The 26206-nt window shown below is 42.3% G+C and overlaps 1 protein-coding gene across 3 annotated transcripts in view; it reads left to right on the top strand.

The window, feature by feature from the left end:
* The window catches only part of RFFL (ring finger and FYVE like domain containing E3 ubiquitin protein ligase), a 65704-nt gene that overhangs the window by 10193 nt on the left and 29305 nt on the right, over positions 1–26206 (top strand). Inside the window, exons 1-2 of one of the 3 annotated variants that reach the window (XM_030295194.2) lie at positions 9454–9558; positions 9804–9946. The exons of 1 other annotated variant lie outside the window; for it this stretch is intronic. The gene's annotated coding sequence lies outside the window, so the exon portion shown is untranslated. Of the gene's footprint in view, positions 1–9453; positions 9559–9803; positions 9947–26206 lie in introns of those variants that run through there. One more of the 3 variants, XM_032591082.1, reaches the window with a different exon arrangement.

The following is a 26206-nucleotide window of genomic DNA, read 5'->3' as shown; positions in this document are numbered from 1 at the left end:
GCTCGAACTCACGGACCATGAGATCGTGACCTGGCTGAAGTCGGACGCTTAACCAACTGCGCCACCCAGGCGCCCCACCTTTAATATGTTTAAGAATAAGTCAGTACAACTTGCATTTGGTGCCTGGATCAGGAGGGATGTTTACCTCTTTTGACTAACCACTAAAAAGGAGTTTTCAACCTCTTGGCCTAACTGTGAGTAACTTTACTCACAGTTAATAAAACCTGCTGAAAAGTGTAAGACAAAATAAAATATGGGGATGTGCAGTTTTTTTGAGGCACTAAAGTTTGCGGTGCCTTTTTTAGAAACCTTTTATAAGTAGTCTAGGAACAAATCTTCCTAGTTTGTGTTGCTGTAATGTCAAAATGAATGTTGATATGGAGCAGGGGGGGATAATCTCTGCAGGCTTTGCATCCTGGTTTAAATTGCCTAGTTGGATAAAATGTCAAACTTGATAGATTATTGGAGCTGTTATTTTGGTGGTTAAACAAAAATGAAACTGTTTGGATGTTCTCAAGGAACACTGCTCCCTGTGTCTGGACTTTGCACTGGAGAAAGTTTCAATTGTTCAGAAGCAATACTAGTTAGAAAATGCAGCTTCTGTGGCTCCTAGCACAGCTGTCTAAATTACCAGCTCTGTTGGGGCCTTTGGACAAGCATTGTTGAACACTTTTGGAAACAATTTACGTTTCTGATTCCAAAACATCTTGGCTGTTCCCTGAATAGTTGGGAAACCTAGAAGTGGAGAAAGGTATGGCATTGTGTCTAGATTATTCAAGTCAAAACTGTTTTCTTTAAGTGTCTCTCGAACAAATGTCTCTCGCCATCTTTCTGACTGGGGTGGGGTGGGGTGTAAAGAGAGTGTTGACTCCCTGGGCCTTTCTTTCCTAGTTACTGACTATTCAGTAGGATGGCACGTTGTCCGGCAGTGTGCCACCTACAGAGGACTTTGGTTATTATAACCTTGATTAGGAAAGAAGGATGGAGAACGTGAGTGTGAGGATACAGATGTTTTTTGAAAGTCTGTGCCTGCTGTGTGAAGCCTTGAATTTGCACTTTGAACATTTGATTTGGTGAAGGACATTATAAAACTGTCTCGACAAAACAGCCCCCTTTCCTATTGAAATCATATTTTGCCCACGAGAGTTTGGGAAGCATTAGGCCTGCTCAGCAGGATTTATTTTACTCATTCCGTTGTGTAAAATGATACTTTTTTTCTGAACGGAATTGTATGCGTTGTTTGGTGGGAGTCAGGGGAAGGCTTACTCTTGTCTAAAAGTATGAGAGAATTTGGTGGAAGACTGATGAAAAGACTGACATTTCTTTTGCTGTGTTATACTTGTCTTTGTGCCATATTTTACCTGTATAAAAATTACCAACACTCCCTGTGTACTTGCTGTGTGCAGGGACTTGACTATATGAACTTATTTCATCCTCCCAACAGTTTTACGAAGCATGGGTACTAGTTTCTCTGTTCCACAGATGTGAAAACACTGCACAGAGAAGTTAAGTGATGGGTGCAAGGCCACACAGTGTTTGAACCCTTCTGGCTGTGAAGTCCAAGCTTTCAACCACCAGGCTATAGTGGCCGCATGGTCCGCTGACACATCCGTTACCATTACTTTTCAGAGTATGTCTTCAGAAGTAGGTTCTAGTTCATATAGTGGTGGGCTTTGAAATTTCTTATATGTGGGCCTCTTTGTGTGAAATGGTATTTAAAAAGAGTATTAGGTGCCTGGGTGGCTCAGTTTGTTGAGTGTACAACTTGGTTTTGGCTCAGGTCATGATCCCAGGGTCATGGGATCAAGCCCCACTTGGGGCTCTATGCTGAGCATGGAGCCTGCTTAAGATTCTCTCTCCCTCTCTCCCACTCTCCCTCTCTCCCTCTCTCCTTCCCTCTGCCCCTCTCCCCTGCTGGCTCTCTAGCTCTCTCTCTTAAAAAAAAAAAAAAAAGATGTTAGCAACACTTGTTACTTACTAGTTTTAGTTCTGTTAGCACTGAAGTGTTGTTTCATGGTTTATTCCAAATTCTAACGTTGTAATTGTATTTTTAAAAATTTATATATTTTTTTTGAGAGAGAGAGAGAGAGAGAGAAAGTGGGGCAGGGGCAGAGAGAAAATCCCAAGCAGGCTCTGCATTGTCAGTACAGAGCCCAGGGTGGTGCTCAAACCCACGAACCATGAGATCATGACCTAAGTCAAAATCAAGACTCGGATGCTCAACCAACTGAGCCACCCAGGTGCCCCTATAATTGTATTTGGTGTATAAACCAGTCACCCTTAAAAGCACATTTGGCTAAACAGCTAAAGCTTTGGCTTAGAGAAGGATTTATTGATGGCTTTTCATTTTTCAATTATTTTTTTTCTGGTGGGGGCAGTGTCTTCCTGTTTGTCACTAGGCCTCAATAAATTGCCCTCTACATAAGACATGTAGATGTTCTGACTTCCTGTTGTAAATGATAATGGAATAAATGGTGATAGACCATTTTCAGGAGGAAGTCCTGATCAGTATAGAAAGTAAAACTTTGCTCTCTGGGCTTGAGACACGTGTCCTGCTTCCCCTACGTATGAAACCCTTGAGGACTGGCTTGAAGAATCACAGAAGAAGCATCATTTAATTTTTTTCTGCTAACCTCTCCCTCACATTTTTGGAGAATGCTCCTGAGACTTTTGTAAGGAAAGCTATTTGTAGTAAGAAGCCTGTCACATGTGAGGTGCCCTACCTGGTAACCACGTCTTTCACAATTTCTTTGTCTTGTTGCTGCAGTGTTCACATGCTTTTGATTTCCAGCAGGGTACTTTCGGCTGAATGCTGAGCTGAAACTACAGCAGAATTCATTCTGTATGGGCTACTTCTGCCTTTTGGCTCATTGCTTATGGCTCTGGGGGAGCTCAGACGAAATACAGGGAGGGATGAGGCACAGGTAATGCCTGAAATGTATTTCAGGTGGTTGGGCCAGCAACTGATCCATGCTTAGAGGATCTTTTTTCTTTTTTTTCTGGCATGGTAGGAACTGCAGCATAAGAAGAAATGTGCTTTGCTTTACAAACTTTTCGCCTTTCTGGGTTCCCCGTGGTGATTGGACAGTTGAATGAATAATTGCACTTTTATAGTCACATCATCCCTAATCCTTGGCAACCAGCGATCTGTTCTCTGTCTGTATAATTTTGTCATTTCTGAAATGTTATGGAAATGGATTCACAACAATATGTGACCTTCTGAGATTGGCATTTTTAACTTAGCATGATGCCTTCCATGCAAGTTGTGTGTTGTAGTAGCCCGTTCCTTTTTGTTGAGAAGTAGTGGATGTGCCACAGGTTTTTTTTAGCGATTCACCTATTGGTTGTTTCCAGTTTTCAGAATGTAAATAAAACTGTCACGGACATTTGTTTAGAGGTGTTTTGTGTATACAAGTTTTAATTTCTCTAGATTAAGTGCCTAGGAGTATAATTGCTGAGTCGGATGGTTTATATATGTTTATTTTTTTATTTTATTTTATTTTTATTTATTTATAATAAAATTTTTATTTTATTTTATATTTATAATTCAAAAATGTTTAATTTATACTTATGTATAATTTAAAAATGTTTATTTTATTTTATTAATTTTTACTTATTATTTTAATGTTTCACTTACTTTATTTTATTAATTTTTATTTTTTTAATGTTTTATTTATTTTTGCGAGGGTGCGAGTTGGGGAAGGGCAGAGAGAGAGGGGGAGTGAGAATTGCAAGCCTGACAAGAGGGGGGGGACTTCAAACTCATGAACCATGAGATCATGACCCGAGCTGAAATCGAGTTGGATACTTGGGGGCACCTGGGTGGCTCAGTCGGTTAAGTGTCTGACTTCAGCTCAGATCATGATCTCACAGTCCGTGAGTTCGAGCCCTGCGTCAGGCTCTGTGCTGACAGCTCAGAGCCTGGAGCCTGCTTTGGATTCTGTGTCTCCCTCTCTCTCTGCCCTTCCCCCATTCACGCTCTGCCTCTGTCTCTCAAAAAGTGAATAAACATTAAAAAAAATTTTTTTTTAAGAGTTGGATGCTTAACCAACTGAGCCACCCAGGTGCCCCAAATTTCTGGTTAGTTCTTTAGAAATTTGCCTCAGTGAAAATATCCTTAAATATGCTGAAAATTGATTTTACAATGGCCCTACCATCTTATTCACATAGCTGTTTTTTTGTCAAGTGACCTTAGGTACCCCACTTCTGGTAATATTACTTAGCTTATGTCACTCATTTAAAAATACTAAAATAGCACGGGAGTGTAATATAAAGCAGGAGGTAAACCCCATCCTTATCAGAAGTAACTACTATGAAATGGTTTTAAACTTTTGAACTATATGTGTTTTGTATCTTTTTTCACTCTATGTGTGTGTATATTCTGTGTGTGTGTGTGTTCGTGTTCCCATAGTCCCCATCTGCTGTTGTGTTAATGCTTTTTTTGTTTTCAGTGGAGAATGTATTATGGGCATTTTGGCTGTGATTTTTTTTTTTTTTTTAAGTGCTTCAGCTTGGGATAGTGTTGTTTTCCTTTTTCTAACCCCTTTTGTTCTCTTATAAAAGGCATGAGAGGTACCTTTGAAAGACCTAAACAAAATGTATTTTATTCTTCGTTACATGAGTTTGGGTTGAAATAAGGTTGTAGCTTTATTTGCAAGGAAATCAGCAGAATTCTGGATGTTGGAATCTACCTATCCACTTTATTATAAGTAATGCAATTTTGATTTTATGAACCTTGAGGGAAGCAAGAGCTGTGAGCACAATAATCTTTGGAGAACGTACAGTCCTTTGGGTATTAGCCTACTCATCAGGGGCTTAATCAGATGGAGTGTTTTCTTAAGTGCTACTGAAATGCACAGTTCAGTCTTTATTTTGAAATCTCTCCTGTCTACTGTCTCTCTTCCATTATCTTGATTACCTTGATGGGACATTCAAGCTGTGCAGCCTTACTCTCTTATTTCCACAGCCTACACAAGCCAGTTTGAAGATTAACTGTAGGTGAACAGGTAGTTTTATCTACTTGGCCAGAAATCACCCATCCAGATGAGACACATGTCAACAGAGGCCCCACAGACTTGGGCACCTGCGAGAAGGTAACTTAAATCTTGTGGCATTTTAGTGGAAACCAAAGTGAAAAGTCAGAAAGTTTGACTTCTGGGAGGCAGGGCATGGGTATGGGAGGTGGCAGGGAGTAGAGAGAGAAAGAGGAGTGTGTGTGGATGTATTTAAAGAGGAGAGTCCAGAGGTACATAGTGAAGAAGAATTGTGAATTCAGGAAATCTTCAGAGTTGAATTACAGAATCTTTGTTCCGAGAGGGTGGTTACTGGGGAATAGGACGTGAGCCTACTAGTCACTTCATCATGAAGCTATGGGAGTTGTTTACGTGATGGAGTTGGAGGACAAGGGCCTGTCCCTGCCCTTCTTCTGTATTAACAACTCAGGAGAGAAAATGAAGAAATAGCTTTGTAAAGGAAATTACACTATCAGACGGTTCCCACATTTCCATCGCCAGGTTTCTAAATTGAGCTGCCCAGGATAGCAGATTGGTCACATTGCTGACTTCCTTTCCCCCCATCTTGTTATTAGGGCCTCCCACTGTGTCCTGTCAGCTTAGGATTCTTCCTTTTCCCGTAGGCTTGCTACTTTTTCAATTCCCTGACATTTAGGGATCTAGTATTTCACTGTGACTGAGGTAGGCAGTTGCTGTACCCTCGATATTGGATACCCTTTTGAACTATTACACCGCAGTGGATAATCAAATACCCACAATTACATTATAGACCAGATTCTGGTCACTGTACCATCAGGGACAGACTCATGTCACGTGCCCTCACACAGCTGGTTGGGGGGGGGGGTGTTGTTTTGCAGCAAAGTGCTGTGAAGCAGGTTCCCACACCTGAACATGAAAGTGGCTCGTTAAAGATTAAAAGGACTGCCTGGTCCTTCTGGCCCCAAGATGGAATGATCCCCAGCATGGCGACAGCCTCTGTCTCCCAGGAGAGGCCATTTTATACAGGAGGTTTGTGCTTCCAAATGTTACAGTAAGCCTGCATTGGCTGATGCTGTGGTGATAAGTTGGCATTTGGGTACTCTCAAGACATATGAGCTATATAGCATCCCATGGTTTGAATTTCTGGGCAAAACTGCCTCACCAGGAAGTCAGAAGCCTCTACTTTCAACCTGTGCCTTTTGGGAGGTTTTATCCTTTGTTTTATTTGACTATTTTGTTGAGTCAAGTGAACTTTAATCTTTACAGCCATAAAAATTCCATTAAGCCCCTTGTACTGCATCCCAGGTGTGAAAGTGTCTCAGTATAATGACTGTGGGTGACAGCTAAAATCCTTAAGAGTAGTTAGGGTAATAATTGTCTCTGGAGGCTTGAAGAAAATAATGGTCCAGTTGACAAAATAAATACAGTTCAGTTGTTGTATACTTACTTGGTGATTCTTGTGGGTAAGAGGACTAATGTCTGTGGCATACTCAGGGAGACTGTGGCTCATTTTGGTGGTCTTTGAAACACAACTTTTCATTTTATTGTAAACAGTGCTCGGGGAACATAGCTATATGACTGGTATCTCAAAATATTTGAGTCCCACCTGCATCAGAATCATGTGGGAGCAGAAGATGATTATTGAAAATTCTGATTCTGGGGCCTCTCCACTTGGGCTAATCCAGAATGTCTGAGGGACTCGGATGAGAAAGAATTATTTTCAGTAGGCACCCCTGTGGATTCTTAAGTACCCCTAGAGTGGATTCTTGAGTATCCTAAAATTTACTCATTTTTCACATTTAATTTCTGTGATTTATTAGACGATAGATGTTTGATTGATGCTCATCTGTCTTTTTTGAAGGGGAGGTACTCTAGTTTTTTAAAAAAGGTTAGAAGATCCTAGAACTCCAAAGATGAGAATTTGGCAATGTCCCTAATACTCAACAAGCTGAGGCAGCCACTGGTTTCTGGAGACTTGGATTTATCAATTCAACCTCTTCTCCATAAGAGAAAGGATATGGACATTAATAAGATTAATTTTGTTGAAAAGAATAAATGTGCAGTATCCTTTAGGATGTTGGGGAGGGAAAAGTAGGTAAAAGGGAGATGATTAGAGGAAAAAGTGAGAAAGGGAAAGATTAGTTAATAAATGGTAAAACGTTTAATCCAGTTTTAAATTACCAATACTTGGGGTGCCTGGGTGGCTCAGTCGGTTAAGCATCCGACTCAGGTCATGATCTCAGGTCATGATCTCACAGTCTGTGAGTTCGAGCCCCGCGTCGGACTCTGTACTGACAGCTCAGAGCCTAGAGCCTGCTTCTGATTCTGTGTCTCCTTCTCTCTCTCTACCCCTCCCCCGCTCATGCTCTCTCTCTCTCTCTCTCTCTCTCTCTGTCAAAAATCAACATTAAAAAATTAAAAAAAAATAAATTACCAATACTTGAATACGTGTTCCTTGTTAAAACAAAAAAATTCAAATTCTCGCGAAACTAAAAATACCTCCTGGATCTCCCATTGCAGTTCCCTCCCTGATGTGTGTATCCTCCCATATCTTTTTGTATGTATTTGGTAATTCTCTATGGATTTGGAAGATGACAGAATCCAGAGATGTGAATTTTTTTTTCTCTTTTGACACCTGGCTTACTTAACGTTTGTAACGTTAAGATCTCTTGCAGAAAAAAAAAGGGGGGGCCTATAAATAGCATTACATATTCCTGTTCAAGAAAAACAGTGAGTGTGAGTGTGTGCAGATATCACACACACACACACACACACACACACACACACACTTAATCTCTCCTGTGACCACCCATAAAATGTACCTTTAGGTGAGGAATAACTTGTCTGAGTTTTAACATAATGCATTGAGAGAACTTAATAAGCACAAAGCCACAATTATTTTTCTTATTTCTCGTTTTCATATAACCTCCTAGTTTTCATATAACCTCATAAAACTTCAAGTGCCTGAAGCCATTTGTTCAGATTTAGCATCTTTTGAAAGCCCTAAATCAGTGTAATCCTCAGCCTTTCCAGTCTAAAAGAAGGAACTGGGGTGGGTATGTATGGTTATATTTTGGGGAAACTGATTGGAACTGTACAGAATCCCAAACCGGGAAATGATAATCTGCCATATTTCTCTTCACCTGCTAATGGTGTTTATTTTAGCAGAATTAGGAGATTCTCATGCTTCTGGCCCCCGTGTTGCTGTTTATATAATTTATATTTACTTCCTGGGTATAGTACCATCTGAATTTTCTCTTCCTTTTTTGCAGTTACTAATATAGAATGAGCCAGAAGCCTCTAACAATAATGTTTTTTCCAAAAGAGGTTTCATATTTGTCCATTACTGTACGAACCTTGAGAGTTGCTCCATACCAGAATGTTGTTTATCATCAACTACAGAAATATTTCTTAAAATGTGGTCCATGAGATAATGGTTGTCAGCTGCTGTAAAACGCTTTTATCATTTGAAAAGAACTAATTAACACATACTGTAGGAAAACTTCTTTTAAACAGCCATTTTCTGAAAAAGAAAATGCTGAAAGGGAGGAAATAAAAGAGAGAACATTTTATAAAACCTTATAAAGCCCAGTGTGGCTATCCTACTGGAATAATGTAATTAAGGGGAATTAAGCAAGTTGGATAAATTTTTTTTTCTTTAACTAGACCCTTGAAAAGGAATAGAATTAAGTAGCATAGTTATTAAACCCAAAATCTGACGGTCTGCACATACATTTTAATTAACCTAACAACATTTACTGAATGACAGGCTGGGCTGGTAGTTATATCCAGAGTTCATAGCATGTGGGATCTGCCTTGAAGGATGGACAAGGCTTGGAATGGGAGCCTTGAATGCCCATGCTAAGGAAGAGCTGGTAGCTGTGGGAAATTTTGAGCAGGCAACAGAAGGATCTGATACGAAATCTCGTTTCTTTCTTATCAAATGAGAAAACACAGAAAGCAAGGGCTTAATCTTTTGTTTTCTTGGTATAGCACCAAAGCCCGTTCTAGCTGGTCAGGGCAAATTCAATAATAATTAATAGCTGTTGATGAACCAGCCATTCTAGAATTGATTATTTAATAAGCTGGCCAATAAATGAGAATCGACCTAGATTTAGGGGTTTTTAAATGTAAGTGGTAATACAGTTTTCACACACTCCTGTATTCCTTAAGCATCTGGTAGGTGTGATGGTGGATAATGTAGCTTAAGCTGTGTGTGGCAGCTGATTAAACAAAAAAGCCTTCAGTTATTTCTGTCTTAATTTGAGATTTTGAATTGCCTAAGGAAATAGAAAGGTCAGAGAAGGCCTAGTAGGGAAAAAGAAGAGTGAGCCTGGTCATAGCTGACAAATTCACTCTGATGATTTGACCAGCTAAGGATGACTGGGCAAGTTCCGGAGTCCTCTGACCCAGATGTTCTAATTTGTAAATGCAAAGTGACTTCTTTATCAGCCACTCTGGAGAAATCTTCAGGGTTGTGAACCTGCTACCTTCTGTAATCTCGCTGCCCTGAGCCCCGGGCTGTTCTCAAATGAAACTTTGGAAAGTGACCACTGGAGCCTCCCAGGTAAGGGCTCCAGAGGCAGCCAAGCGACCAGCAGGAGGGCCATGAGGAAGCTGCCCCCGGTAATCAGCACTGGATTTAAAAAAAAAATCAGTGGGGCGCCTCTTCTTTTTCGAGGTTGCGCTTGATTGTGGTTGGCTCAGGCTGGGTTGTTTGGGAAAGAGGAGTTTTGCCTAGCATGAGTCAGCACTGCCCTGGGTAAACCGCCTGCTCTGTTGCAATCTCGCTTACCAAAGATACGTCCCCAGGCGGCACCATTCACTCTGCCTGAAAGCTGCTGCTGTTGGCTCCTGAGATGAGCTCATCTGAAATGGCTCCAAGGACCTCAGCGGCAGGAACTGGAGGCAGCCTGCTCTCTGCTGTGGTAATGTTTTGAAACAGGCAAAACCAGGTAACCCCAGACTGTTTTCTCTTAGTTTCATTTTCATCAGCTAGACTGAGCTGCAGGACGAACTGGGTCAGTCCTTTGTCTCAGAAGTTCGTTAATGCCTTAACAATTTGGATGTCTTAAAGTCAGTCCTTCAGTCCTTTGGAGGGGGTCTGAAGGGGAGAAGTTTCACTTCATTTGGGATCTGGATGTGGTTTTAGATCTAATTAGACCATTTATTACAGAAACCTTAGAGAAGCCAAACACATCAGGCTTACAGCTTTATCCATCTTTTGCTCTTACAGTTTCTGTCCTATGTTTTTTGAGAAACAGTTTGGTCAAACTGAACCGTTATTAAAGGAAGAGAGAGAAGCAAAGGTATTTTATTATCTACCTAATCATTGGGAATATCGAATTATAGGGAACACTGTCTTATCAGTGAGTTTCCATATTTCTGAGGTACTATGAAGCACCTCTCTTCATCCCTAATTCTGATCAGACTACTATTCTCTCTCCCTCCTGCTCTTCACTTCTAACCTTGTTTAAAAAAAAAATTTTTTTTTTTAATGTTTATCTATTTTTGAGACAGAGAGAGACAGAGTGCAAATGGGGGAGGGGCAGAGAGAGGAAGACAGAATCTGAAACAAGGCTCCAGGCTCTGAGCTGTCAGCACAGAGCCCGATGCGGGGCTAGAACCCATGAACCGTGAGATCATGACCTGAGCTGAAGTTGGACGCTTAACTGACTGAGCCACCCAGGCGCCCCTCTCTTCTAACCTTTTTAAGTCTTAAGTCTCAATGCTAGGCAGTTGCCCCTCTCAAAGTTTGCTTCTGCTCCTTCCAGTTCCTTCCAAGTGGCGCATGTTCTTTTACCTCAGGCCTTTAAGGCCTTTACATAAGCCAGCCGTCTCTAAAACACCCTGCCCCAACTTAACCTAGCTACTGGCTTTAGCCCGGAAGTCACTTCTTCCACAAAGTCAGAATTTACTCTGACCATAGGGTATATCAACAATCACCGTCTGTTTTCTTAGACTTCTGTCCATATTACTTGGCACATGGTTTTCAGGGTAGAATGAGGAAGAACGTATAGTGTACTTCCTCAGCTCTGATCCTCTTACCAAACCGTTTGTTATTTCGGCTTCTACCCACATTACCTTGCTCGTGTTTTCCTGAAGAACCCAAGTAAACTCCAGATTACCAAACCCAGTGTTGTGGTTTTAGCCTCCACCTTACTTAATCTCTGCTTGGCATGTGGCAGTGTTGAACCATTCCTTCCCTGCCACCCCCAACCCTCTTCATTTGGCTTTGAGGCTACCTTGTCTCTTCTGAGTTTCCACAGTGTTCTTCTATTATTTCTTTGTATTCTCTTTTGACTATCCCATAAATGTTGAGATACTCCAAGGCTTTGCCTTGGGTGTCTTTCCACTCTTCCCCGTAGCTTTACTCCAAGGATCTCAAATATACCCATAAATTCAGCTATCCTCAGTATGTCTTACCAACCAGCTGTGTGTCCCACGCTTCAGATCCTTATTTCCAACTTGATAGACTTTGTCCAACTTGACAAACCTACCAGAGTGTTCAAAAGGCATCTTAAATTGTTACATACATTATCTCCACTACCCAGTATCAGTTATCTGCTTGTATTGCTGTAGGTTTGAACTCTGTCAATGATGTCTACCAAATCTTCCTATTCATACTTTTTAATGCCTCACATCATCTAAATATGCTAAATCCATGGTTGCTTAAACCCTTTTGATTGTATTATTGGAGTACTGTTTCATGTGTGGTTTTCCTTCATTTCCACTGTATTGCATTACTGTACCAGAGGTCAGAAAGTAGACATTTTGTTTAACCAGTCCAATGGCTTAAAATGTGTGTAAATAGTTTTAGGCAGGGCCTGCACTCTTCAATGATTACAGGTAACTGGGATGCCTGGGTGACTGAGTCATTTAAGCGTCCGACTTCAGCTCAGGTCATGATCTCACAGTTCATGAGTTTGAGCCCCACGTCAGGCTCTGTGCTGACAGCTCAGAACCTGGAGCCTGCTTCAGATTCTCTGTCTCTCCTCCCCCTTCCCTGGTCATGCTCAGTCTCTTTCAAGAATAAATAAACATTAAAAAAAAAAAAAAAAAGATTATAGGTAACCCTTCTCCCAGATGTTAAATACTAAAGATGTCACATTTTACCTACTTTGCCTCCAGGAATTTGAGTTTATAACTTGTGGTTGAGACCCTTATCATATCTTTTTTTTTTAAAGACTTTATTTATTTATTTATTTATTTATTGTTTTAAAAAGTAATCTCTACCCCCAATGTGGGGCTCAAACTCACGACCCCAAAATCAAGAGTCTCTATGACTGAGCCAGCCAGGTGCCACCACCACCCCCGCCCCCTTATTAAATCTTGACTGGGCTTTTGCCACTCTACCATGGGTCTTTCTCTGCTCCTATCTCCTCCACATTGTTGCCAAAGTTATCATCCTAAAAGCCCAAATCAAATCTTTTCATTCTCAGGTTTTCAGAGTGCCATTGGTTCCCTGTTACCAACTTATTTTGATACGTGAAATCCTTCACAATTTGACCCTATCCTACCTGTTATTGTTACCTGTCTCATCTCCTTCCTGTCCCCAGTCATTTCTCTCCAGCCCAACCCCTTCCCAACTTCTCTCATTTTCCGAATCCCTGGTTATTGCACTTTCTTCTAGGACTCTGTGTCTTTTTCTGGTGGCCTCCCCCTCAGACTAGCAAAGTACTCATCCCCCAGGAGACTTACTTCATATGTGAAACCTTCCCTGCCTTCTTCAAGTAGAGTTATTCCTCCTTATTTGGACTTCCACGGTTTATTATTTGGTTTCTTCCAGTAGACTGTTGAATTCCTTGACTGAGCCTGTTCCCTGGCCTAGATCCTGACACCATCAGACAGTGTTTGAAGTGGGTTCCCAGGGTCCAACCACTAGTCCAAACATTTTTATTAGTCTTGGCAGTATTAGAAAATTCATAAGCTTTCTTATTAGGTGGCAGCTTTTTAGTTCCTATTGGATGAACTTGAGCCCATGGTGCCTATTCCATATATTTCACCTGAAACCATCAAAGTTGATTTGAATATTTCTTGGGCTTGCTGAAACTTAGTTCTACAATATCACCTACCATTTTTATATAGTACTTTACAAAATTATTTCCCTTGTATCATTTTATTTGATACCTACAATACTGTTTTGGGTAGGCTTTATTTATCCCTATTTTACTGGTGATTATAAAGCTACATTTGACATTGAAGCCTACATTCATGTGATACTTCAGAGAGAAAATGTGTTTTTACATTGCTTTAAGCAACTGGTTTGTCTCTTTGTAGTTAAATATACCCTGTTGGGTTTTACAAAAAAAAAAAAAAAAGGTGCCTTTGCTCAATAGGCAAGTGCTAAAGATCTTGCCTTTTACAAGACTGCTTTGCCATCAAGGTGGAAGGAGGTACCCTGAGCCCGCCTGACCTACAGAAAGGCCTTGACTGTGGTTAGAGACCTTGACTGAAATTAATGGCGTGCCCACTCCAACCTCAAGCTTTTCTGTTGTGCTTCCTATATCTAGAATTTGTTAAAATCTATTTCAATAATGGAGTGTGAAACCAGGTTGATGAGTGAAGGGAGTCGGCACAAGGTGGAGTAAGCTGAACGTTAAGAGCCCAAAAGTTTTCGTAATAATGTCAGCGTATGATTGCATTTGTAGGGTAATAACTTCTGTGGTGCTAACATGCCATATTTGGGACTGTGTGGAATTTGAACCAATACGATGAACCACAGAGCAAGGAAATAATCTGTTAGATGCTGGCATGTGACTTCCAATTTTTGTCCCCTGCCAGCACTGCCCCAATGTTTGAGAGGATAAAAATGATTACAAAGTTTAAAAACAAGTCCTATCATTGTAAGTTTAAGAAAAAAAAGGAATGATTTAAAAATTTTTTTTTTTTTTCAACGTTTATTTATTTTTGGGACAGAGAGAGACAGAGCATGAACGGGGGAGGGGCAGAGAGAGAGGGAGACACAGAATCGGAAACAGGCTCCAGGCTCTGAGCCATCAGCCCAGAGCCCGACACGGGGCTCGAACTCCCGGACCGCGAGATCGTGACCTGGCTGAAGTCGGACGCTTAACCAACTGCGCCACCCAGGCGCCCCAAAAAAGGAATGATTTTAGCCTACTGAAGGAAAAGCTAAGGGATGGCTTGATTACCATCTTAAAGTAGAAGAATAGTTTTTGCCAGGGGGGTTTTGATTAATTGTTCTTTGGTACTTCAAAGATCTAAGAGGAAATGGGCTTAAATTGAAGGAGGAGTCATTGTAATGAATATGAGGAAGATTTTCTTGATCATCCAAGTTGGGAAACATTTGAATGATTGCTAAAAGCGTTGAATTTCTGACGATTTCAGTTTTCTATTACCGTGTAGCAAATCATCTTAAAATTTGAGTGGCTTCAAATGGCAACCATTTTATTGCTTATGAATCTGTGAGTTATATTCAGGGAAGAAGGGCATATTGCTTTGCTCCATGTGATTTGACTTGACTGGGGGATCCAACATGGGTTCACTCACATACGTGGGCCTCTCTGCTAGCTGTTAGCTGAGACATCTTGGTTCTCCTCCATGAGTTCTGACACTCTCTTGGTCTCTCATCATTCATTAATCAAAATCAAGCTCCTTTTACATGGTGGTTGGTTTCCAAGGTGGCCATAATGGAAGCTGCAGGGCCTCTTAAGGCCTAAGCCTGGGCATGTTAATCAGTATCTCCTGGAGGGTGTTGGCACGTATGAGACAGTCTATGTACTTTCTCTCAGATAACCTTAAAATGAGGGTGGGGGTTGAGAAAGGGAACAAGACTGATCCAGATAGGTACAACATAAGGCAGAATGGTGGGTGCCTTAAGATAGGCCTGCTGGTCTCCTCTTGCTTCCAGGACCTGATTGAACCCTCTGCCTGGTATGCTCTGCCCTCCAGTCTGCCTAGGCTAAATTATGTCTCATTCATTCAGCACATCATTTAAGGAATGTTTTTTGAAACCTCGCATATTTTTTCTCATAGTTTCTAGCACCTTTTTCCTTCATAACATTTTTTGTTTACAATTTTTACAATTTGTAATATTTGTGTGATTATTTGACTGATCCACAGTAGACAAAAATATGTCTGCTTTGCTCTCCAGTAGCTAACATAGTACCTGCCTCATAAAAGGCACTCAGCAAGTATTGTTGAATGAATAAGTGGTTGATTGAATGCATGCGTGAATGAAGTGATACTTGAATTCAGTTTTAAAGGGTGATTAGAATTGTGGACAGGTGGAGCAAATGACTGGGAAATTCATGGTTCTGAAGTGGAGGTGTAGGTTAAATTGCTCATGTAATTCTAGAAGATGAGAGGAACTGGTTTGGGTGGAGATGAAGGGTTTGGTTTTGAGTGTATTTGCTGTGCTAAATTTGAGGTATGGATATCTAGGAAGCATTTAGAAGTCAGGTGCTGACACTGAAGGGTGAGAACTGATTCCAGATATTTAGATTTGGGAGTTATCTGACTAAAGTCTGTGGAATCCATTCATTCAACACAGACTCCCCAAGCTCCGACTGTGTGTCAGAAAACTGTGTTACAGGGCAGGTGAGCTCGAGTCTCGCTGAAGAGGAGCCAGCTTGGTGAAGAGAGCTATGGACAATGTTCCAGGTCGAAAAGGAACCACAAGTGGGCAGACCTGGGCGGGGGGGGGCAATAAATCGTCCTTTTCTTTTTGAGGACCTGAAAGGAGGATCACCAGGGGATTAGAGTGAGGTGAATGGGGGAGTGGGGCAGCAATGGGGGGCGAGGTAAAGCAGGAGAGAAAGGCAGGCCCCATATCACACAGGCCTTTGTGGGCTCTATGGGGAGTCTAAACTTTACCAAAATAAGCATGGTGGTGGGAGTCACTGAAGGTTTTAAAGCAGGAGAGTAACAAGCAGTATGTTTTTTTGTTTTTTGTTTTTGTTTTTTTAATGAAAGGTGATCCTGAGTACTGTGTGGAGAAAAGAGAGTGGCAAAGAGGGGACCAGTCAGGAGGTGTTTGCCCTAGTTCTTGAGAAAGATAATGGTACGTAGGACAGGGTATGGCAATGTATAGAGTGAGAACGGGATATTTGCAGGATAGATTTGAAAAGACCCAGTAGAATTCACTAGAGAAGGAAAAGAAGAATGGTAAGTACAGAGTCCTAGGGGACACTTAGGGGGCAAAAAGGAGGAGCCAAGAAGGAGTGGGAGAAAGATTGGTCTTTGAAGTCAAAGGGGAGTGTAGCTACTGCACTTTCAGTGGAAACCGAAGGGGAAGAAGGAGCCAGAAGGAAGAACACGGATAGGTCATTGGTATATGGTGCTGCAGGGAGGTCAGGAAGGTGGAGGATTTAGGGAAAAGTCATGCGTCCAGCCATCAGATCTTTGGTGACCTTGGAGAAAGGGCTTTGGGTAAGATAGTGGAGCTAACAAATGAGTGTGTGACCTGGAGGTGAAGCAGAGCACCACTCTTTTTTGGAGAAGTAGGGAGTTTGAGAGAAAGGGAGACTAAGCGGAGAGCCCACTTGTACAAACTTGCACAGAGAAGCATGTGTGTGGAAACAGATTTATAAACACTTTAATGGACCAGTGTTTACCGAGCATCTACTATATGCCAGTTGCTGTGCTAGGAACTATACTGAGTCTATTTTATTTATCTTTTTTTTTAAACAGTTTGCCTAATAGTGTAGTGACCTCCAAAATGAATTTCTAGATTCTAAGGTATATAAGAACTTCCTTTGGGGTATGGGAAGGAGACATCAGAACTAAGTTTTTTGTTGTGTGTTTTAATTTTTTTTAATGTTTGTTTTTGAGAGCGACAGAGCGTGAGTGGGGAAGGAGCAAAGAGAGAGAGACACACACAGAATCCAAAGCAGGCTCCAGGCTCTAAGCTGTCAGCACACAGCCGGACGCCAGGCTCGAACTGAAGAACCGCGAGATCATGACCTGAGCCAAAGTCAGACACTTAACCGACTGAGCCACCCAGGCGCCCCAGAACTAAGTTTTTAAAAATATTTTTATTTTACTCTTTGAAATTTCTTCTTAGTATTAGGTTTTAGAAAGAACATAGTATGGGCACCTATATTACATATAGATATATTGGAGATGCGCTAATTTTTTTTAACTGATGGTCAGAAATGGTGCTCTCCTGGTCTACTGAATAAAGGGGAGTTTTTGAGATGGAAAGAAAAGAAGAGGCAGAAAGGGGGGTGGGGAATCAGCATACCAGGTAGTTTGTACGTTGTTTTAAACCTGTCCAAAACCCTATGATGCTGTTTCCGCTATTTACAGACAAACTGAGGACCAGAGACTAACTTGCCCGACGTCACACAGCTAGTTAAGCGGTAGAACTGGAATTTGAAGCCAGGTCTGTTTTGCTTGAAAGCCTTCTTACCTGACATATTTTCCCCCTCCCCTCGTCTGCTTGATGGCTCTTTCATATTTTTCCATTTAATTCTCACATCTTAAAATACACATTTTGGGTGTCCGTGGGTGGCTCAGGCAGTTGACTATCTGACTTCAGCTCAGGTCATGATCTCATGTTTTGTGGGCTTGAGCTCCCATCGGGCTTTGCGCTGACAGCTCAGAGCCTGCCTTGGATTCTGTGTCTCCCTCTCTCTGCCCCAACCCCCTTGTGCTCTGTCTCAAAAATAAATAAACATTAAAAAAACCTAAAAATGAAATCCACATTTTGCAGTTGAAGAGTCTGAGGCAAAGGTAAACGGTTAGCACGTGGTCCCATATCTAGGGTAGGGCACCAGCGGCGCGGCGCGCCTGATCACCGTGTTTTTCCCAAGGTACCACCACTGCCTCAAAGTAAATAGAACCCTGTTGAATTGTTTCGGTAAAGTAGGTGAGGCAGTTGCTGGTTATTCGACCAAGGCGTGGAAGAGGGGAGAGGGATTGGTTGGGCTTACACAAAGTAGAAAAAAGTAATAGTTCCCACTTTTTGAGCATTTTGTGTTGTTAAGGGCTTGTATTAATTACCTCATTTAGGGATTCCATTTTACAGAAGTGGACGCGAAGATTGGGAAAGTTTAGCACCTTGACTGAGGTCACGTAGGAAGACTGAGTTCTGTCTAACTTCAGGCCCCATGTCCCAAAACCCTGCCGAACACTGCTCTTTGGAAAGTTCCTGTGGAGACATCAACTAACGATGAATAAAAGATTTCTGAGGCCAGTGGTGGTTTGGTCCCAGTTGTATGAGTTTGTGGGGTACCCAGTAAATAAAGTCTTCTGACGTTTCTGTAATACTTGGTAGCTCAGGTGTGGAGAGGTTGGGGAGTTAGAAGGGAAGAAAACCATAGAATAAGAGTTCAGTAAATCAAGAGAGTTCAATAAATCCTGCCTCAGGGTGTAGGACTGGTGGATTGCAATGGATTGTGGTGTCGAAGAAAGTTGTGTTTGAAATTCATTTTTATAATAAATGTGGTTCTGTTTGATGCAAGGTATGCTGGGATATGGAGGCAAGAATGCAAAGATGATAAGATGGGATCTTTGACCTCTAGAAGGTCAGAGAGAGAGAAAGTGTTTGACTGTGGTGCATGATTGAAGGGTATGGAGCGGTAGAAGGGGAAGAAGTATGGGGAAGTATTCTACAGACTGGCTTGTTGCAGATCGAGGGTGGCACTAGGTAGGGCCGGCCCGGCGGGTGCCATCTGTTTCCTCAGAAAGACCCCTCAGGGTTTCGGTCACTACGTCTTAGGTCTGGTTCAAGGCACAACATTTGTCTTGTTTCGTACCTGGAAATGATCAGTCTTCTGGGGACAGCACTGTATTCAGACTTCAGTGTCTGTGATCAGAAAGGAATGACAACTTATTATTTTAGAGTGACTGAGGCCTTTCCTATTGACAGGAATCTGGATTTTGCTAGGGTATTGCTTTTCTATATCAAGAGATCTGAGAAATGAAATTTAATAATACCACGCTTGCTTGATGAGCATGGAATAATAGAATAGTTTGTGAGGGAAGTTAGAAAAAAAACAAGCTAGGATTATTGATTGCCTGGGGCGCCTAGGTGGCTCAGTTGGTTAACCGTCTGTCTGACTCTTGATTTTAGCTCAGGTCTTAATCTCAAGGTTTGTGGGGCCTGTTTGGGATTCTCTCTCTCCCCTCTCTCCTGTCCACCACCCCCATCAAAGTAGGTAAATAAACTAAAAAAAAAAAAAAAAAAAGATTGTTGATTGCCTACTATACGCTCAGTTTGGTACTGCGTGCTTTTGCATAGAGTAGGACATTTAATTCTCCCAGTGGGCCAATTATCCTCAGTTTATAAATAAAGAAACCAAAGCTCTGTCTCAGCCGGTAAGAGGATAAACTGAGATTGGAACCCAGTCCCTCCAGTTCTTAAGAGCCCATACCCCTAACTGCTGCTGTACGCAGTTCCCATTTAAGCTTCATGAACAGACCTTGTCCCACAGGAGAGAAGATGGTGTGCCACCTAGTTGAAGTATTTCTCTACCTTGGGTTATTCTGGACTCAAAATGGCCCCCTCTGTTTTTTTCTAGGTTTTTCTAAGTTTGTTGACCACATTTTGATGTGATTGTGTTCTTTTTATTTTTAAGTAATCTCTACCCCCAGTGTCGGGCTTGAACTCATAACCCCAAGGTCTAGAGCCATGTGCTGTACCGACTGAGCCAGCCAGGCACCCCAAAGTGGTCACATTCTTTTTTTAAAAATTTTTTTTTTTTTTTCAACGTTTATTTATTTTTGGGACAGAGAGAGACAGAGCATGAACGGGGGAGGGGCAGAGAGAGAGGGAGACACAGAATCGGAAACAGGCTCCAGGCTCCGAGCCATCAGCCCAGAGCCTGACGCGGGGCTCGAACTCACGGACCGCGAGATCGTGACCTGGCTGAAGTCAGACGCTTAACCGACTGCGCCACCCAGGCGCCCCAACATTCTTTATTTAAATATGTGAATACCATCACCCAAGCCCTTTTGTCTTCCTGTCTTCTTGCTTTTAGTTTGGGAGACATTGTATCTCTTTGGAGGTACTAATCTGTACACATTGATTTTGCATTAATTTTATTATCTTAATTTTATGGGTCATGAGATTCCTCCAAGCTCCTAACTTGTCACCCTCCCTCCTTCCCCTTCCTTCTCCACTGGATTTAAACTCAAATTCTGAGTCTGACTTTGGAATACTTGTCTGGCTCCAGTCCAGCTATCCAATTTAGCTGTGGCTCTGTGGATTGCTAACTGTTCTTATTACCATCCCTCCCTTCATGCCCACTTATAACTCAAATCAAATCCAGTTTCTCACTGTACCTCTATGTCCTTGATTTCATACTTGGGTGTCCTTGCTTTTCTGTTGTGCTTTTGGCTTAGAATGTCATTCTTCCTGTGAAGCCTCTTTGTCTGATCCCTCCCTGGGAGTAATCACTCCTTCCTCTGGGTCTCATAGTAGAGAATTCTCTTTTATGGCACAGTACACTTTCTGCTATATATTTCAATAGTTTGTGTACATGCCTTTATCTCTCCTACTAGACCATAACCTCACTGAATAGATTTATCCGGATGACCTTTGTATCTCCTCTAGTGTCTAATTCAGTTCCCTGCACGTAGTAGGCATTCGATATCTGTTGGATGAATAGGTAAATGGAGAAGCAGAACTAATTTTTTTTTTTTTAATATTTGCTTAGAGAGAGAGACAGACAGAGCCATGAGTGGGGCAGGGGCAGAGAGGGAGGGAGACAGAATCCAGAGCACAGAGCTTGACGCCGGCTTGAACCCACAAACCGGAGGTCATGGCCTGAGCTGAAGTTGGACATTTAACCAACTGAGCCACTTAGGCGCCCCTCCTGAAGCAGAAATTAAGATTTAAGTTTCTGCTCATTGATTTGGATTCTGCCCCCCGCCCCTCCTTTTTTTTTTTTTTCCTTTCTCATTTCTTTTTCTTTTCTGTTAAACTTGCTGTGTTTTCCTTTGTACTGACTCACCGAACTTGTCTTTACCACTCCTTTTTCTTACTCAGATTTTGCCTCATTTTTTCCCCATTAACAATCACTGCGTGGGAGTGCCACAAGCTGCTGGTCAGATTGTCTCCATCCTTTTGTGGCTTTATTCTGTACAGGAATCATATGACCAGCATGAGAACCGAGTGGTGACTACATTAAGATTTTAATAAAAAGACCATGTGTAAAGAGAACAGTCCTTAAGGTTTGTTATTTAGCTTGCAAATGGGAAACTTTCCGATCCACATTTCAAGGGAAGGGAAAAGAATCCTTGGGTACTTGAGAGGTAGACCAAGGCATGTATTCACACTGTGGATTTGTGGGGTGTTGGAGGTGTCTTTTTTGACCAAAGAAATAACGCCGAAAGCCACAGAAGCCTCCTCTCTTAGTGTTGAATCCTGGAATCTACAGCTGGAAGAAACATTAGGGATTTGTGTTGTTCAGCCTTCCTATTTTCCAGATGAGAAAACAGACCCTAGGAGGCTAACCGATGGGTCCATAAAAACTGGGATATTTGTTGGCCCAGCATTTATTCCCAACACTGAATGTGGCTTGTGGGGGACACCGCTAACTCTTTGAAAGCGGTGAAAATTTCACTTCACGTGGAGGCTTCAGGTCTGTAAAACCAGAAGGCTTTTGCTGCCAAGTAGACCCAGATTGGTAGCAGGTTGGGTTGGGGGCAGTGTTCACCAGAAGGGCCCTTTTAAGTGTTGTGATCACTCCGGTGGTTCCCTTCTGGGCATCTGCTCGGTGGGGATTCTGGGCCCACAGAAACCTGTTTCTTCTACATTTGAAAAGAGACCCACGTTTAATAATAAAAACATTTCCAATCTTCCTTGCTCTTTTCCCAGCCTTCATATTTCACGTTTTGTTTCAGGTGTGACTTCTTATCTCAGTGCATGTTTGTGTTCAGTTTTTATTATCTAGGTCAGGCGTCAGTAGGAAGCGTAGGAGAGACCGAAAGTGGCTCAGGAGCTCATGATTGTTTTTTTGGTGCTCTTCAGGTGTATCTTTTTTAACCCAACTTGTAGAACAAATGTTGTCAGTGGACTGCTGTTCAGTGAACCATTTGTTGGCAGATATGAAAGGTTACCTGTTTTGTGGCTAGGCAGCAGCAGTGTAAATAGATCAGACTGCCTAGAACAGGAAGTCAAGTGCAAACAGGATGTGCTTGTCTTTACTGTAACTTTGTGTATCTGTGTTTTGAAACTTGGTGTGGTTAAAAAGTCAAGACTTCTAGTATTTGAGCTTGACCAAAGATGTCTCTGTTTCTGGTTTGAAAAGGTGGGAAGGCAACTAACTAGTCCTTTACTGCCCTTGCCTGTATACCGGTACACATCTTTCTTCTAGGGATTAAGCCATTCTTCCTGGTGCATGATGGTTTTTCCTCCCTTACACCGTATTGCATCCATATGTTTCATAAAATGGAACCACTGAATTGCCTGCTGATGTGTTACTTTTGGTAGATGAGGGATCCAAGCTGTGCTTGGCTATTTATTTCTTAATAACAGTAGAAAATCTTAGCCTATAATTCCCCAGCCTTTTAAATTACAGGTTCCTTTTGTTGGATTCCAGGATTTCTAGCACACCTTTTGAGTGCTTCCTAAGTGTGGTAGTTTACAAATTACCCCCAGGCCTTTTTAGTCTTTGAATTGAAAATTTCCTTGTATGTTGGAGGCTGGATCTAAAGCTAACTGCTGAACTGTTTTACCCCTGTAGGCATGTTTCTGGAGAAGAGATTAAATAAGCAGTTTGCTTGTTGGGGAGGTCACTCAGCTGGTAAACAATCTTAGGAACCTCTATTTGATAAACCCCTTCTCATTCCTCATTGCTTCCCACTGCTGAAATCTGCTTTATTACGTTCGTTAGGGAACTGGATGGTCTATAGAATAACTCCCTGTGGGAAGTAATCTTGGGATCTTTGTGGATTATCATAACCACTTGAGCTATTTCAGAACAGGTCCATTCTGGTGGTCTCAAACCATAAACTAATGAATATGGAGCAGGTACAAGTCTGGGTAATGTTTTTTGTGCAATCCACATCCTTGCCACATTGCAGACTATCCTTCCACTTTTCTTGTTTTTAAGTTTATTTATTTATTTTGAGAGAGGGAGTGTGCACTTGTGCACGTGAATGTGGCCGGGGGGTTGGGGAGGGGGTAGTGGCAGAGAGGGAGAGAGGATCCCAAGCAGGCTGCATTTAGAGCCCTATGCGGGTCTCAAACTCATGAACCGTGAGATCACGGCCTGAGCTGAAACCAAGAGTCGGGTGCTCAACTGACTGAGCCACCCAGGCACCCCTGTCCTTCCACTTTGTAATTCCAGGAGCAGATGGGTAAAGTGGCACATGTTGGCATCAATGAGAATAGCATTACAGTATCAGTATTATGATAGACCGATATCAGCACAGGTGTCTCTTTTCTTGACTCTCGCAAGGAGTGGTAAATATGAGCCAGTTTGCACTTCATTGTGGGATATACGGCAAAGAATAAAACCCGAAGACCAGGTTAAGCACAGGTGTTCTTCCCAAGGAGGGAAGGTGATGAGAACATGAAGGATTTCTTTGTGGTATGAGGTGAACTAGAAATCTCCATTTCTGCCTCTTGGGAGAGATAGTGGACATATCACATCCTGGCAGGAGCAGAAAACATTTCAGAGAGTCAGCATAATTTCTAGATTGAGATCAAACATCAAACCAAGCCAAAGGTCTGTGGGAGGAAGGGGGTGGTTAGTCTGAATTTATCCTGGGTTTATCACAAACTCCCATCAGACTTCAGCGCAGCACAGGCAGTTATGGGGCGCCAGGTGGGGGCCAGAGGTGTGTGTGTGCTCAGTCCTCTGCATCAGGTGGACAGAAGGGTTGAGCTGAGGGAGAGTCTCCAGTAACTGAGCCGTGGGAAAATTGGCAAACTTGTTGGCAAAGTGGTGGACTTGGGAAGAAGTGTAGCAGGCTGGGCTGCATGAAGGGAAAACCACCTCCAGATCCCCTCTGCCCCTTCTCCAGGGATTATAAAGTTAAGAGCTGATGGGAGGGGCCTGGGTGATTTAGTTCTTGGAGGATCATTAGAAAACTAGACTTTGCCTGATGAAAGAAAGGTATTAGCAGGTCTTGAAAACAGCAGATAGGGGATAGAGCAGGTAAATTTTGTCCCTTTAAAGAACCTTGAAACAGCTTTTCTTTAAGTTACTTGTAGCCAGCTTTTATTGAGTACGGTTCTGTGCTAGGCTCTGGAGTACATGCTTGACCTGCATTATTTTAATCCTTTCAATTATCCTTTCAACCTAGCAAGCTCTGTTGTTTTTGAGAAAAATAACGTTTAAAGGGATTAAATAACACCAGGGGCTAGAGTCCTCAGTTGAGTTCACGCCACTGTACTGTTTAGCTGCAGTGACTTTTGTGCGGTCAGCTTTGGAAAGGCAGACAGGGTCATTTTGACCCTAGACAGAATTCACACCCTGAAGCGCTGCCTTTCCCCAGGGCTTTGCATGTGGCAGAAACCCTCTCAGTGAATCCCTGGCTTCCTTATCCTGGTGACCCAGTAGTCCTGTCACTGTGATAGTAGCTCAGGAGAACAACTTCTTGGGTCCAGAATAGCCTCTCTGGTAAATCCTGTTTTCTCCACGAGAGTTCAGAGGGATCAGAATCTCTTTATTCTTGATGAGCTCTGTCATCAGTTTTGATGGAAGAAGGATCCTGGGGTAATTAAACCACAGGTCCGTTTATTCTGTTTTCAGCTTGTTTGAAGACTCCTCTGAACTGCTTTCTTTCCTGATTGACTTGCCCTTTGGGGCAAAATGCCTGGGCTGAAATTAAATGTGTAGGTTTCTCTGCTGCAGTGTTCAATCTGTCATCTCTCCTGAACGCCACACTAAGAAGCAGCCATTTAATTGGTCAGACCCCGAGGGTGAGATTTTGGCACAAGGCCATTGGTTAGAATTACTTTTCCCTGAACTTCGCAGCAGATGCTGAGGTCCCTCTGCAAGTATTTGTCATAGACTAGTTGAAACGAGGGAGTTTTCAAGAACATTTATAACTTGGATTATTGTGTATGTTTTTCACTTGTTTACAACAGTTATCACTTCAGGAAAAGAGCTCATGTATTACTAGCGAAAAGTGAAACCTCCCTCCTTTCCCCTTCTTCATGCTGTCATTTTAACGCTTTGTGTTCCAAGACCCGCTGCCGTGGTTCCTTGTGTCCTGCTTCTCCCTCCTCTTGCTTGAGCTGCGCACATTGGTAGCGACTGGCAAAGCTCTGCTTAGACCTGGGTGGATCTGGTAGAGTCTCTTTGATTGTCTAGCATTGCTTTTCTCTGTTGTTTCTCTTCTCCATGTGTTGATTTCACTTTAATTTGTGTTCTCTGCAGTTCTTATCACTGTGCTATTTATTCCCAACCGAAGCCGCTGGGAGGTCACTGAAGGCTTCTGTGCCTTTCGATGCAGGGAGGGGATGGACATGCCGATCCTGTTCATCCTCGAGGTTTTCTGGCTTTCTAATGCTATCGTAACTGGCAGTTTTAACATGTGTCTGTTACTTCTGGAAACTCAGTCTGTTACCATTCTTAGCAGACACTTTAAAAACTTAATCATCAGCAAGTGTGAGGTAGGCATGTACCTATTAAACCTTTCCCTTAACATACTGCTATGGTCATTTGGGTTTAAAACCCTTAATTTGCTCATCAACCTGTAATCAGGATTGTAGAGTTTTCAAGCATGAATTTCTCTCTCTCTCTCTCTTTTTAAAGCTCTGTTGTTGTTATCATTAATAAGACTTCAACAAATACCTGGTGATCACATTTACCTGGCACTAAGGCTGGGAATTAAGCTGTAGACTCTTTTCCTGTTTCACTCCCTAACCATGGGAGAAGAATACTTGAAAAAAAAAAATTACACAAATTGTTAGCCAATTGATTAAATGCAGTGCTGCTAGAATGCTCATCCCCTCAGAATGTAATCACCATGTGGTGAAGGGACCTTGCCTGGTTTTGTTCCTCTTGGAGTCCCCAGCACCTGGAAGAGAGCTCTGCAGAAAGTAGCGCTAAGCAGACAGTCAGGTGAATGAATTAAAGTTCTTGGGAGGTGTACGAGATGCTGTGGGAGCACAGACAGGGTCAAAGGAGGTTTTCCTGAGGAAATAAATGCTGCATGAGGAGGTCAAGGTCGAGGGTATAGCGTGAGGGAGGTTCCTGAAAACCCACATAAGCTTGGTCTTTGAGGGGTCGACGGAATAGCAGGGTAGCTGGAGCTAAGAGCAAGGAGAGCGAGGCCCTGATTGCTAAGGA

The sequence above is a fragment of the Lynx canadensis genome, chromosome E1, assembly GCF_007474595.2.
Source record: "Lynx canadensis isolate LIC74 chromosome E1, mLynCan4.pri.v2, whole genome shotgun sequence".
NCBI lineage: Eukaryota > Metazoa > Chordata > Mammalia > Carnivora > Felidae > Lynx > Lynx canadensis.
The sequence above is the reverse complement of the archived record's forward strand: the minus strand, read 5'-3'. Positions and strand labels throughout refer to the sequence as shown.